The sequence below is a fragment of the Ceratotherium simum genome, chromosome 19, assembly GCF_057802395.1.
Source record: "Ceratotherium simum simum isolate JZ-2026a chromosome 19, ASM5780239v1, whole genome shotgun sequence".
In the NCBI taxonomy this organism is placed as follows: Eukaryota; Metazoa; Chordata; class Mammalia; order Perissodactyla; family Rhinocerotidae; genus Ceratotherium; species Ceratotherium simum.
The window spans coordinates 44,514,145-44,527,171 of record NC_141918.1 but is presented as its reverse complement, the minus strand read 5'-3'; the positions used below and the strand labels follow the sequence as shown (position 1 = coordinate 44,527,171).

The 13,027-nt window shown below is 35.5% G+C and overlaps 1 protein-coding gene across 2 annotated transcripts in view; it reads right to left on the bottom strand.

The window, feature by feature from the left end:
- The window catches only part of NKAIN2 (sodium/potassium transporting ATPase interacting 2), a 917,329-nt gene that overhangs the window by 484,424 nt on the left and 419,878 nt on the right, over positions 1 to 13,027 (bottom strand). The window lies entirely within an intron of this gene.

The window sequence follows — 13,027 nt, the reverse complement described above, 5'->3', positions numbered from 1 at the left end:
ACAGGAGGGGTTTGTTGTTAGATCTGCTCAAATGTCACTATATATGTTGGGAATAGGACAAAGGAGGTTGATGTAGAGGAAAAGAATTCTTTGGCAAAGTCAAGAGACCTAGGTTCTGAATACAGGTCTGCCACTGAGCAGTTGTAGTGCCCCAGTTATATCATTTCCCTTCCCTGAGGGTCTGATTCCTCATTTGTGAATTGCAGGACTTCAACTAGTGTGTAGGGTCCTTTTAACCCTAATAGCGCTGGATTATAAATCAAGCGCTGGATTGTCATACCCAGTTACCTAAACTAACCAGGTCAAAGAAAGGCTCTAAAAGGAAATTAAAACAATGGAAAACAACTATCACTATTATAAAAGCAGGGAAATTAAGTCATTTCAAACTATCCTACATTCACCTGTGCTGACAACTTCACAATTAAGACAAATGTAAAAATCTAAGCAGTGAGAGCAAAAACCCAAAACCAATCAACCAACCAACTAACCAACAAACCAAACAACCAAAACTGAGATTGGCCAGTAGTTCAGAAGTAACATTTATTTTTTTAATTTATTTTTTTAAATTTTATTTTATTTTTTAATTTTTTGTTTATTGCAGTAACATTGGTTTATAACATTGTATAAATTTCAGGTGTACATCATTATACTTCAGAAGTAACATTTTATATTGAAAAGTAAAACTTAGATAGCCGGCAAGTCTCTCATTAGATCTAACAAAGCAAAGGGGATGGTGTCAGGTAAACCCAGCTTTATTCTTTCTCCCTGCCCTCAAGGGGAATGATAATAAACTGTCTGTTCACAGTAAAACATTGTGAGAGGACCTGATGTTTTGCACAAAGATTCAACAATGTTTTTTCAGCCAAATCTTAAAGGAAAACGATTTTATAACCCCTAAGTTACTAACATCACTATCCTTTAATGATATTTCTTGTCAGAAGGACATACTAACTCTTGAAACAGACAGTGTGCTTTTAAATTAAATACCTGTAGCTCAGTTTGAAGACTTCTTGAATGAGCATTATTCCCACTGTACCTCTTTAGCTAAGCAGCACATTTTCCCATCAGGCATTGAAAGAGAAAATAAACTCATGGCAACTGTTTCTATAACACTTCTATTTCCTAAGACACGCTGGGTACCACAGAATGGCTATAACAGTAATAGTCCAGCCTAGTCAAATCTTCATTTTCACTTAGTCTTGGCAGTGATTTAACAAAAAGAGAAAATCTAGGTCTGTTCTACTCTGCATATTCTAAAGTCCACAATACCCATCAGAGGTCCAAAGTGGAATGCAATCTTCCGATTGATAACTAAACAGACTGTCATAGAACTTGCACATAACCCCAGCCTCATAAACTACTTTCTGATGAAACATTCCTTCAACCGTTATCATGCAGTCAACACTTCACATAAAGAGACACATTTGTGATTTAGGCAGTATCATGTACGCCTTGTTTTTGAATCCATCAATGGTATCAAAAAGTAAGTGGTTGTTCTCAGAGCGCCATTGCTAATCATCTATGTAAAAGCTCATGCCAACATGGAACCCTCTTCTCTTTATCCTATGAATAAACAGTAAGTAGGAATGTAAAACAGCAGCAAGAAGAATCTAAACTCCATAAATTTTGAGTATCATAATTGTGGGGACGCAGCAGGGAAAAAGTATAGAGGATGAAGTGCATCAGTCAAACAGTGGGAAATCTCTCAATAAATGCACCAATTATGGAGGAAAATAGCAGTAACATTGTTAATTATAAAAAATATATAGATGATAATATGCTTGCTAACTCTGGAAGGCTAGAATGAAGTTATATCAACACGTATCAGCCTTTTTATGACAACTAATAGTTTCATCAACACTACTTAGAAGCTTATGAAGACTGAGTATGTTAATGTGCAATCCTTCACTTATAATATTTCTGCTTTTTTCCCTGTTTTTGATTGGCCCTGTTAGCTTTATGACAGGCTCTGTAATTTAGAGCTAAGGCTGAAGAATAGAAGATTTTCTGAAAAATTCAGTGAGTATAAAGGGAATAATAATTTATGGAAGTAGCTACAGTCTTTTCTAAGAATTCCTTCCAACAGGAAGTATATTAACTATGAAACTACTGTGGGGTTGGAGGGAAGAGAATGAATATTCATTAAAACACTTACTATGTGCTGGGCATGCATACTATCTCCCAGTCATGTGTTATCTCATCAATTCTGCACAAAACCCAGGGAGGTAAATATTACTGTCTTATTTTCAGATTAAGAAATCTAATTTGTAGTAAGGCTAAGTGATTCTCCTGAGATCTCAGAGGGGCTGAAACGGAGTGTAGGCCTCTGTGCATAGCCCCTGTGCTATGTCCCTACGTGTGGTCTCATGTCACACTTGGTCCCAAAACAAAAAGCTTTCACAGTTCATTCTGCAGGCCTATGCTGGTTCCCGGATATAGGATAATTCTTTGCTTTATTTATTTTGGAATGGTGTAGAGAATCTCTTCGATCATACTTGTCGGTTCATGACATTATATCAGCATTGGTCAAGGCAAAGCTCCTGACTTGTTTTGTTTTGTTTATTTTCTTGCTTGTCTCCTTCAACCCACGTTCTCAGAGTTACTCTCCTTTTGCCCATTGGACCCCCGTAATGTATTTACTTCATGTCCTTTCAATCACCTGACATACAAATATAGGTACCTGGCCTTGAAAAACATATACTGCTGTTGTTTGTCATTTTCCCAGAAAAAGTCTCATGGGACGAGTCTCTTTCATGCTTGCCTATTTTGCTATATATAAACTTTGGTTCTTTGTGTTTGGCTTCTGCACAGTGGTCCATTATAAATGCATAACTTGTTGCTTTCCACAAAGAATTCCGTTCCCTTCCATTACTATTTTTTATGAGGTATTTATTTACATATTTTTAAATTTTTATTTATTTATTTTTCCCCCAAAGCCCCAGTAGATGTATGTCACAGCTGCACATCCTTCTAGTTGCTGTATGTGGGACGCGGCCTCAGCATGGCCGGAGAAGCGGTGCGTCGGTGCGCGCCCTGGATCCAAACCTGGGCCGCTGACAGTGGAGCGCGCACACCCAACCGCTAAGCCACAGGGCCGGCCCCATGAGGTATTTATTTTTAACATAAATCTTTATAATTATCAATTATTATTTCTGCATCTATTGAGATAATCACTTTCTTTTCTTGTAGATCATTAATGTGATTGATTATATTGACAGTTTTTGTCAAGTTCAATTATCCTTTTTTTTCCTGGGAAAATATCTGCTTGAAATGGAATATTCTTTTTATCACAGTTTCAGTTTGGGTTAAATAAAATTTTATTTGAGAGTTTTATATCTATAAACTGACGTATAATTACATTTTCTTTTTCTCTTTCTCTGACTATGTTATGAAGGTTGCCTTAAAACATAAGGCAGAACATTTATTTAAACACAAACTTTGAGGAAACCATCCAGTCCTATTCTGTTTCCCCAAAAGAAACCTGTGTCAACCTGGGGAAGCACTGTTAAGTGCATAGCTTTTCAGGAAAATATTGTCTGTAGATGCCAGCACGTAGGCGTATATCTGTCATGTACATGTATATGTAAATTCTTTTCACATCATTTTATTTACATAAATGGGATTGCAATGTAGAGATGGCTTTTCACCTTGCACTTCTCACTTAGTGATGTAGTCTGGAGGTTTCCCTCTAATAGCACATCCTGGATTTATAGATCTACCTCATTATACCTTATGTAAACATTGCATTTTAACAGATATTTAATTTGTTTCTAATTTTTGGCTATGACACACATGAGTGCATTACACAACCTTGTATACATATGTTGATATATCCATAGGCTAAAACCCACAAAGTGGAAATGCTGGGTCAAATTCTGTTTGCAAAATTTCAAATATTATAACAATGGTTATCAATTATTCTTTGATATCTATGTATGTACTGGCAAAACATGAAAATTACTCTTCTCTTTTGCATGATAGTAAATGTGAATTTTAATAGTATTGTTCATCTTGTAGAGCATGCTTAAGCTAAAAATCCTTTCAAATACCTTTCTGATAATTACCATTAGGTAAAGTTTAACTTACTTTCAATGACAACAAATTTCATAAAAATCTCCTGTGAAATATCTTCAAGATAAACAAATTTACTGACTTTTCAAACTGGAAGAGGCTCACTCTACGCTCCTCAATCTACACCTAAGAAATCTGGGCCCAATTAAGTTAATAATTTGTTAAACTAAATTTGACCTCTTAATAAGAAAATATTCAGTCTGAAACAAGTTTGCTTCACATGTTTGCACGGCAAGTGGGAAACCCGGGTAGGTTTTCCTACATAGCTATTGACATTTAACTCTATTAACAAGGAAGTCACATGCACATAAACACGTTAAACTAGTTTTTTTAAAAAAGCCAAAACTGTACGTTTACAGCTTGTTGTTTTCAACTGGTGGAATCCGGAATGGGTTTCCTTGAGCCATTACATTTTGCTAATAAAAACTAAGATTTCTTAATAAATTTTCTTCCCAAATATTACGATAATTTTATATCCTTAAAATTTAGCTTGTGGGTTATTACAAATAATACAAAATAAAACTTATATATGGTCTTTGAGAGGAAAAAAATAAGCTCTTTATTCTATCATGGTGGAATGAGTTCCTTGATTAAAAAAAAAAAGTGTGTTATTAAAAGCTAAGAACAACCAAATTAAGTTTCTAGTGCTAAACTATAAATTGAAATTAAACTTATTTATAGGCACCCCTGTTCTCTTCCTGTACCCTTTCACTCTCCTTCAGCAACCCAAGCTTTAAGATTGTCTCAACTCTCAAGTTTCTGAGGAAAGATGTAAGATAGGCTCAGATTCAGTTGCCAGGCAAGTAGAATGCTCCCATCCAAAGTCCATTTGCATTGTCCATGTGGACTTCAGGGAAATGACAAATATTGTCAAAAGTTAATAAAATATAAATTGTAGAATTTCAGGAATCAATAAATAAGGGATTTGCATTTTAGTTGTCTGTAGGAGAAGATAATTTACCTAACAACTAAAATTAGCTTTGTTACAGCATAAAAAGTAGGAAATACAAGGGAAAATCAAGATGGAAATTGAAATGGGCATAACTGTTCCCAGAATGGGTCTGAAATTCTTGTTTCATCTGGAGGGACCATGAAAATTTAGATAAACTTCCAGGCAGACCCACAGGATGGCCATCTGTCTGTTAGAATTTTATCAATAGAAATTGCTGCTGACCTTTTTCCTACATTCCAGTCAAGTATGGTCAATTTCTTTTTCCCAGTTGTATCCACTCTTTGTTTCCTGCTCCACAGAGAACTTAACACTGAAGGAAGAAGGAAACAGTTCTGGTCCTGTCTCCTGGATCCATGTAGGACTCTGCTCCTTCAGCGAGACATTCCTGCCCTGAGATCTTGCAGTGGTTTAGGTTTCTCCTGTGCCCGACTCCCAGCTACAGCATCTTCTGTTTCTTGGTTGTCTGCTCACTTTGGTAAAGCTGCTCGTTAGTATGTCTGTGTTTATTCTGCCCCTTTGCTGGATCTTACCATGCTACATCTCATCCACATTCTGGTTACTCACCCTCCCCTGCAGTCTCCTAGGGTGGATTGTAATCTTGAGCATACTCTAGACCTGTCTGCTCCAGGGTCCGAAAGGGTGCACCGTGGTGGTTTCTCTTATTTTTAAGCCAATCTCCAGGAAAGCTGTAAAGACTCGAGAGGTATTCTGGGTGTTTTTACAATATTGCTGAGGAGCTGAGGTCTTCATATTGCCTAAAATATCACACTATCACAAAGCAAAACTCTGTATAAGTATGATTGATGATGTTCCCCGTAAGATTCTCTGTGTTGCTCACAGCGGACAAAATAAGTGAGAACATATATGCCAGCTTTTAAATGTTATATGCAGGAGATATACTAGAGACAATTTTTTTCATCTCACCAAGAGAACTAATTCATATATGAAATGAAGAGAATAAACTTGAAATAGAGTCTGCGATAATTATACACATAAGATATTGACGAAGCCTAGCACAGGCACAAAATCAAGGATTTTCTATCTCCTTCCACATAATTGCTTTTCTTCAAAAGCAAAACAAAGAAATAAACCACAACAAGAAACAATGAAAACATCACCATAAAGAGATCTGGTCCTAACAGCTTTGATTATAATAGAAGTCAACATGTCATCGTGGTTCAGAACACAAGTTTTAGAATTAGAAAATCATGTTTGAATTCTAACTCACCATGTGACCACAGGTCACCGAATGTCTGTGAATCTCAGTTTCTTCATCTATAAAATGAGGATATTGTAGTACATAGCTCCTAAGATTTTTGCAAAGATTAAAGTAATAATGTACATAGAGTACTTATTTAAATGCCTAGGTTGCATACTAAGATGGCTGCTATTATTAATTCATATTTAAACAATGCATAACAAGTTTGGACACTGGTATTTTAGTACAAATATCATTCTAGATTGATACTCCTGTCAGTATATTCCAGTTAGGGATGACCAAATATGTCTTATTCTATTAGTCATAAATGCAAATAATGACATGGCAGACACAGATAATCTCAATTATTTGGAGAGGGTCTTTGTTAACAAATGTTTTTCTGTCTGATTCAACACCCCATGTATTTAATCTATTGTAGTACTATGGTAAAAAAATAGACTTCAAACATCATAATTCTTCTGTGATTTTCCTTCTGTCTCCCTACCTATCAAATGTGATAAAAATCAACATTTATTTGAAAAAATCTTTCTCCATATAGTTAAGCACAGAAAAGATTTTCAAGAAAATACTGGGGAACATTTGGCATAAGCTCAAACGAGTTAAATAAAAACAAGTATTTACATTTCTTACAGAAGTACATTTTTTTACAAGCTGCATTACTGAAACACAGTACATGGTATTTCGTAACAGATCTTTATTGAAATACAGGTCAGTCACATATTTCTGAGGTTGAATTAATAAGGTTCTTTAAGTGACCCACATAAGAGACAAATAGTATATTTTAGGACTTTTCCCACTATTTTGTATAATAATGTCGCTTATATATAATTCTAAATACGCCAGCTAATATTCTAGTTGTTGTGATAACAGAATCATTTATTATTTCTCACAGCTGTTCATTCTGCAGAGCAATTTATAACCATTTCATAGTTAACACTCATGCTATCAAAAGACAAGTTGATGACTAGCATATTATACTAGATGTAAAAAATAGAAAATAGCCTTCTAAAAAAGTAGCACAATAAGTTAATATTAGAGTACAAATAAACATTTTTTTCAACTGTTGTTGAACTGAACTTACCAAGTCATACAATTGTATGATATGTTTGTCCTTATTCCAAATTGTGTACGTGTGTGTGTAATCACTAAATTTTATTTGATTTTTAGTAGTGGGGATTTAAAAAATTTTTATTTAATATCTCTTTATCATAACACAAATCTCAGCCCTCTGACTGAATAGATAGTGAGTCTGGATCCTGATATAATAATCATTAAGAATTGATTGAGTGCTTATTATATCCCAGGCACTATGATAAGCCCTTTAAAATGTTAAAGTTAATGCTCACTTTTATATATATATATATATATATATATTTTTTTTTTCCTGCGGAAGATTGGCTCTGAGCTATTTTTTTTTTTCCTGCGGAAGACTCTTGCCAGTCTTCCTCCTTTCTTTCTTCCCAAAGCCCCAGTAGATAGTTGTGTGTCATAGTTGTACATCTTTCTAGTTGCACTATGTGGGACTTTGCCTCAGCATGGCTTGAAAAGCGGTGCGTAGGTCCACACCCAGGATTCGGACCGGTGAACCCCAGGCCTCTGAAGAGGAGCATGTGAACTTAACCGCTACGCCACCGGGCTGGCCCCCAATGCTTACTTTTAAATGATGCAGTCTATAACAATTATCTACCATTGCCTTTACTGTACAGATGAGGAAATTGTTGCCACGACCAAGATCATGATTGTAGAGCTGGTATCAAACTCTAGTATTCTAACTTCAATGTCCATATTTTCAACCGCAAACAATTTACAACTAAACCTACTAGGAACTTATGGGGTTTTTTTCAAAAATTTTAGGGGCATTAATTCTACTTTATTACCAAATACTTCCCTAAGTCAATAAGCAAGTTAATATAAGAGGTTCTTTGTTCTCAGTACAAGACGAAAGATCAAAAAGATACACTAAGAACTATTTTTACATATAGCTCTATGGTTTGCAAACTCACATAATCATTATAATAACCCCATAAAATATTCGTTATTATTACTATAACTCTATAACTACAAATTGTGCAATTCACTCTACAGACAAGTTTACAGTTAGGACGGAAACATTTTGAAAATAAAATAAACCAAAAGTTTGTATTATTGATGCAGGTAATAGACTAATAATCCTGCAAAGTCACAACAAAATGACATTTATCAGGAGTTATGCCACGAAATGGTTTCACACCTTAGTAGCCAAACTCTCATTTATTGAGTTTCAGGTCTCTCTGTACTTGTCTGAAATGAGTTAAAAAGATCACAGTCCAGGTCCTGTTGGTAGATGGATCACTGTTTCAATTTTTCCAGAGTCTATAATTTTACTCAGTGGAAATCTAACTTCCCAGGAGAATGAGAACACATCAAAATGACAGCCGTTTTGAGTAGTTTTCATGGCCCACTCAAAGCACATGACAGGCATGAATTAGGAAGTTTAATGTGTCCATTTGATCTTGAATTTCCAGTATCTCCACAACAAATTCTTAACTGATTCAAGGTCAAATAGGTTAAATATTCACAACATAGGAAGAAAATGTCTAATGTCCAGAAGACCATGGCCATGGACTTTTAAATCATGCATTTTACAAGCACTGATGGTGTACTGTACGTATTGAGCAACGCAAAGCACTGTCCAAGGCACTAGTGAGGTGTGGGATTGGGAAGAGGTGATGAGATGAATCAGACAATCTTCACGTTGTCTGGTAGAATCAGTCTTATACCATGAGATATGATAATACTTGAAATGGTTCTTAGGGCAGAAATTCTCAAAACTCTCAAGAGGACCCACGTGTAGCTGTTCAAACGACACCTCTGCTGTGGATCTATATGTCTGGTTCTGATCCATTTCCAAAACTCCTACTGCTCATGCAGCAAGTGTACCCAAAAAACATCACGATGTGGCTAATATTACCAATACGCAGAAAAGCAGATGGGGGGGTTGACTATATTTTAATAAGAGACTCTAGGAATTGGGTAGAATAAGTTGCTAAGTTCATCATCAGCATTATCTGTTTGTTCAGTACTGATTTTTTATTCATCGAGAGCTCAATAAAAGCCAAAAAACAAAAATAGCTTGCAATGTTCTTATTTTCACGTATCATATGGTATTGCTTTCTCATAGAAAATGGCTTTTCTCTAGAGAAAACTCTATTGCTATTTTTTAACAGCACAATCATATTAAACATATTAAGCTGCCATCTGGAGAATTTGAAATTTGTCAACTAGGTAAAAATGCAGATTTTTTTTTTCCCGAAAAACTGACAAAGAGCCCAAAAGCATTCCTCATATATCATTATCAGAGAAGCAATGTCTAGGCAGTTTTCAGTTTGGGTCTTAATAAATATTGCAGATTTTTATTTTGTGAATTCAAAACAAGGTAAAATGCCACTCCAATACTCGTGGCCTCCCCTCCCTTGAGGCAGTGAATTAATAACATCATTACCATTATCGGTGATCCCTGTTCAGCAGCGTATATTTAACAGCATTGGGGGTGGAAGCGTGCATACTGTCTCAGGAACAGAAGTGGATGTCATAGTGTCCTGCACTCTGATGTCTTCCCTGTCTCCTTCCCCTCCCATCTGCTCTTCTCCTTCTTACATGAAGGCACCAGCAGAGGTTTCAGAGCACTGTTTCTTTGACTACACTAAGGCAGCCATATGGAAGATGTCAATCAAGCCTCTCAAACTCTAGGTTACATCTCTTTCATAAAATTCAATTTCATAAGGATGGGAGATGGAATGACAGCCTCACTTACTCTGACTGCTAAAGGCCAATCAAGACTTGAAATGAAAGCAGAAATGTTATCAAGATCACTACCATGTCGTGGCAGTCACTGTGGCAGTAGGTTATATCAGAAATTGCAACTAGGAATACAAGAGAATACCATTTCAGATGGCTGCAGGAACATTTTAGAATTTGTCATGAGGTACACTATTTCTGGCATGGTAAATACCATGTGGTCTGGGCCCTTTAATGTAACTATATTATTGAATTGAACACAGATATGGAGATGCTGTTCTGAAAAGAGGCAGTCATAACATTTGTCTTCCTGTTGACAGAAGATGTCTTTGGCTATCCATGGGTGAATGTAAAAGGAGATGATATTCTTTATCAGCATTAGGAGTTCTACCATCGACTCCATTAATGTAGCATAGATAACTGGTACAGGCTCAAAATGATAAATTCTGCCAAGCTATGAAATGTATTTCACACCTTAAACTTGAAAATTCGAAGCATTTCAAGCACTCCTAAATCATACACATGGTTTCTCTGCACACGCACATATTTTATATACTACTATTACTATTCATAGCGCTATTTAAGCATTTTAGAGATGTGAGCTTATTTAACGAGGTAGGCAATATTATCATCTCCATTTTAAAGAATAGAAAACTGAAGCAAGAGACAGGTTAATTTGGTCAAGGTTATACGGCTGTTAATTGGTGAAAATGATTTGTCAAGAGTCCAAGTTTTGAACGAAATCATATCACGTCTCAGGTGATATTAAAATATATGCATACATAATACATACATATATAGAATATATGTGTGTATATATGTTGTACTTGTGTTGTTATAGATACAAATGTATATATGCATACTTTGTTATACTTTGTTTCAAGAATGATTTTTTTTTTAGTTTCATGAACTCATCATACGTTTTCTTTTCATTGGGTTCATTAATAAGTTGATGAAACCACACAAAACACCACCTGATACAAATTTTTAAGTAATGGAGTTTTTTCCACTTTACGTAGCCCTCAGCATGGTACTCACATTGCTGCAAGGCTATCAGTCTTTTATCTCCAAATGAGATGCAGTTTCATTCCACTGGCAATGGGGAAAAAATTAGATAATACCTCTGAAGTGATGCTATTATCTGGAGAGAAATTTAGGATGCTAAATCTCTTTCAGTGATCCAATTTACTTATGAGCTGTCCAAAACACAGAACTACTTACAAATATGAATATTCTACTGATGTCTTGAGTTCAATATCGAACAGAAGTTCAGTAAAACTTGCTCATAAGTAGTAGATTTTCCTGACTACTCCCACGTGCTCTTGCTCTGATTAGTTGAATTGCATACCTACATAGAGTAAGTTGTGCCTACATGTATTGGTTCCCATCACTCGAATTATTTATTTATACAGTGCTTGTTGTAAACACCAACTCAAATCTGGTTATGTCATTTGTATTTGTAACATGTATCACTACACAATTTAATTTTTACATATACAATTAATTTATGAGTGCAAAAATATAGTTTTTAAAAAAGTAAAATCTAAGTTTAACATATTGGAAAGACGATATAAAGGGATAAAAGTGAGTTTGCAAAGGATGGTTGGAAAAACAATGATAAAAATCTAAAAGGAATCTTTTCCCAAATGATTTTACAAGTCTTATGTTCTTATTCCACTGTAAAGAAATCAACACAAAAATCCATAGACAATAAATTATGGATTTTTTGATGCAAAAAAAGAAAATGTCAAACTCCAGCCAGTGATTCCACACACAAAGAGTCCTTAGTCCTATATCAAGAGTCTTCTACAGTTTCAGTTAAAATAAAATGTCAGGTATGTATGTATCACTTTTATAATTCACTGTCTTTGGATTAACTGACCCAATGTCTAAAGAGAGAATTGTATCATTTTTCTGGACTCAACCCATTTCTGTAATTCTGTGTATAAAATAAATAACATATCCACTGCATTATACCGTAATCTAGAGCATTCAAACAATTCTGCAGATCCTAATTCATGACAATGTTCAGGAAAGATAATTGTTTTTTTTTTTTCCTGTAAGGAAGATCAGCCCTGAGCTAACATCTGCCAATCCTCCTCCTTTTTTTTCCGCTGAGGAAGACTGGCCCTGGGCTAACATCCGTGCCCATCTTCCTCCACTTTATATGGGAGGCCGCCGCAGCATGGCTTGACAAGCGGTGCGTCGGTGCACGCCTGGGATCCGAACTGGCGAACCCCGGGCCACCGCAGTGGAGTGCGCACACTTAACAGCTTGCACCACCGGGCCAGCCCCCAGGAAAGATAAATTTTGACCAATATCTCATACCCTGGAGCAAGCAGAAGCCAGAAAAGTGGTAACAGTCAGCATTCTTGACTTTCTTCATAAAATGATTTTAATTTTTTGAAAGTTACCAATTATTTTTCTTGGATCCATAGATAAATAATTAATCAGGACTTTACATCCATTTGTTCTGTTTAACAATCTCAGCAGGAATAAGTATCAGGTTCTAGGACTGTATTGTTTTCCAAAGTTCTGACAATCTGACCATTTCAAAATATATCATAAAGACTCATTTGTTAGCAATGCTTCTGGAGATTTATTATTTTCTTTTCCTAGAGTTGGAAGATTCAAAGAATGCTGAAATGTCCATGCTATCTTTAGGTAATTCTCTTACTATTAGGTTGAAGTTTCTTAATTCTTCAAGTATGCTAATTATAGAAGAGAAAGAATGGCTTGAACAGGATAAGTAAATAACTCATTCCCCTGTATTCTAAAGATATGGTAATTAAGACCATTAATTGTGTGTGCGTCTATACGTATACATATATACATACAAACATATATGTGTTTATCAGACACCTTAGTTGGTATCTCATTTAATTGCCCAAACATGCAAGGTAGATATTAGAATCCCCATTTGATGGATGAGCAACTGATAAATCTGAAAGTTAAATAACTTGTTTAAAGAAATTAAGTAACAGAGATGGGATTTGAAACTATATCTG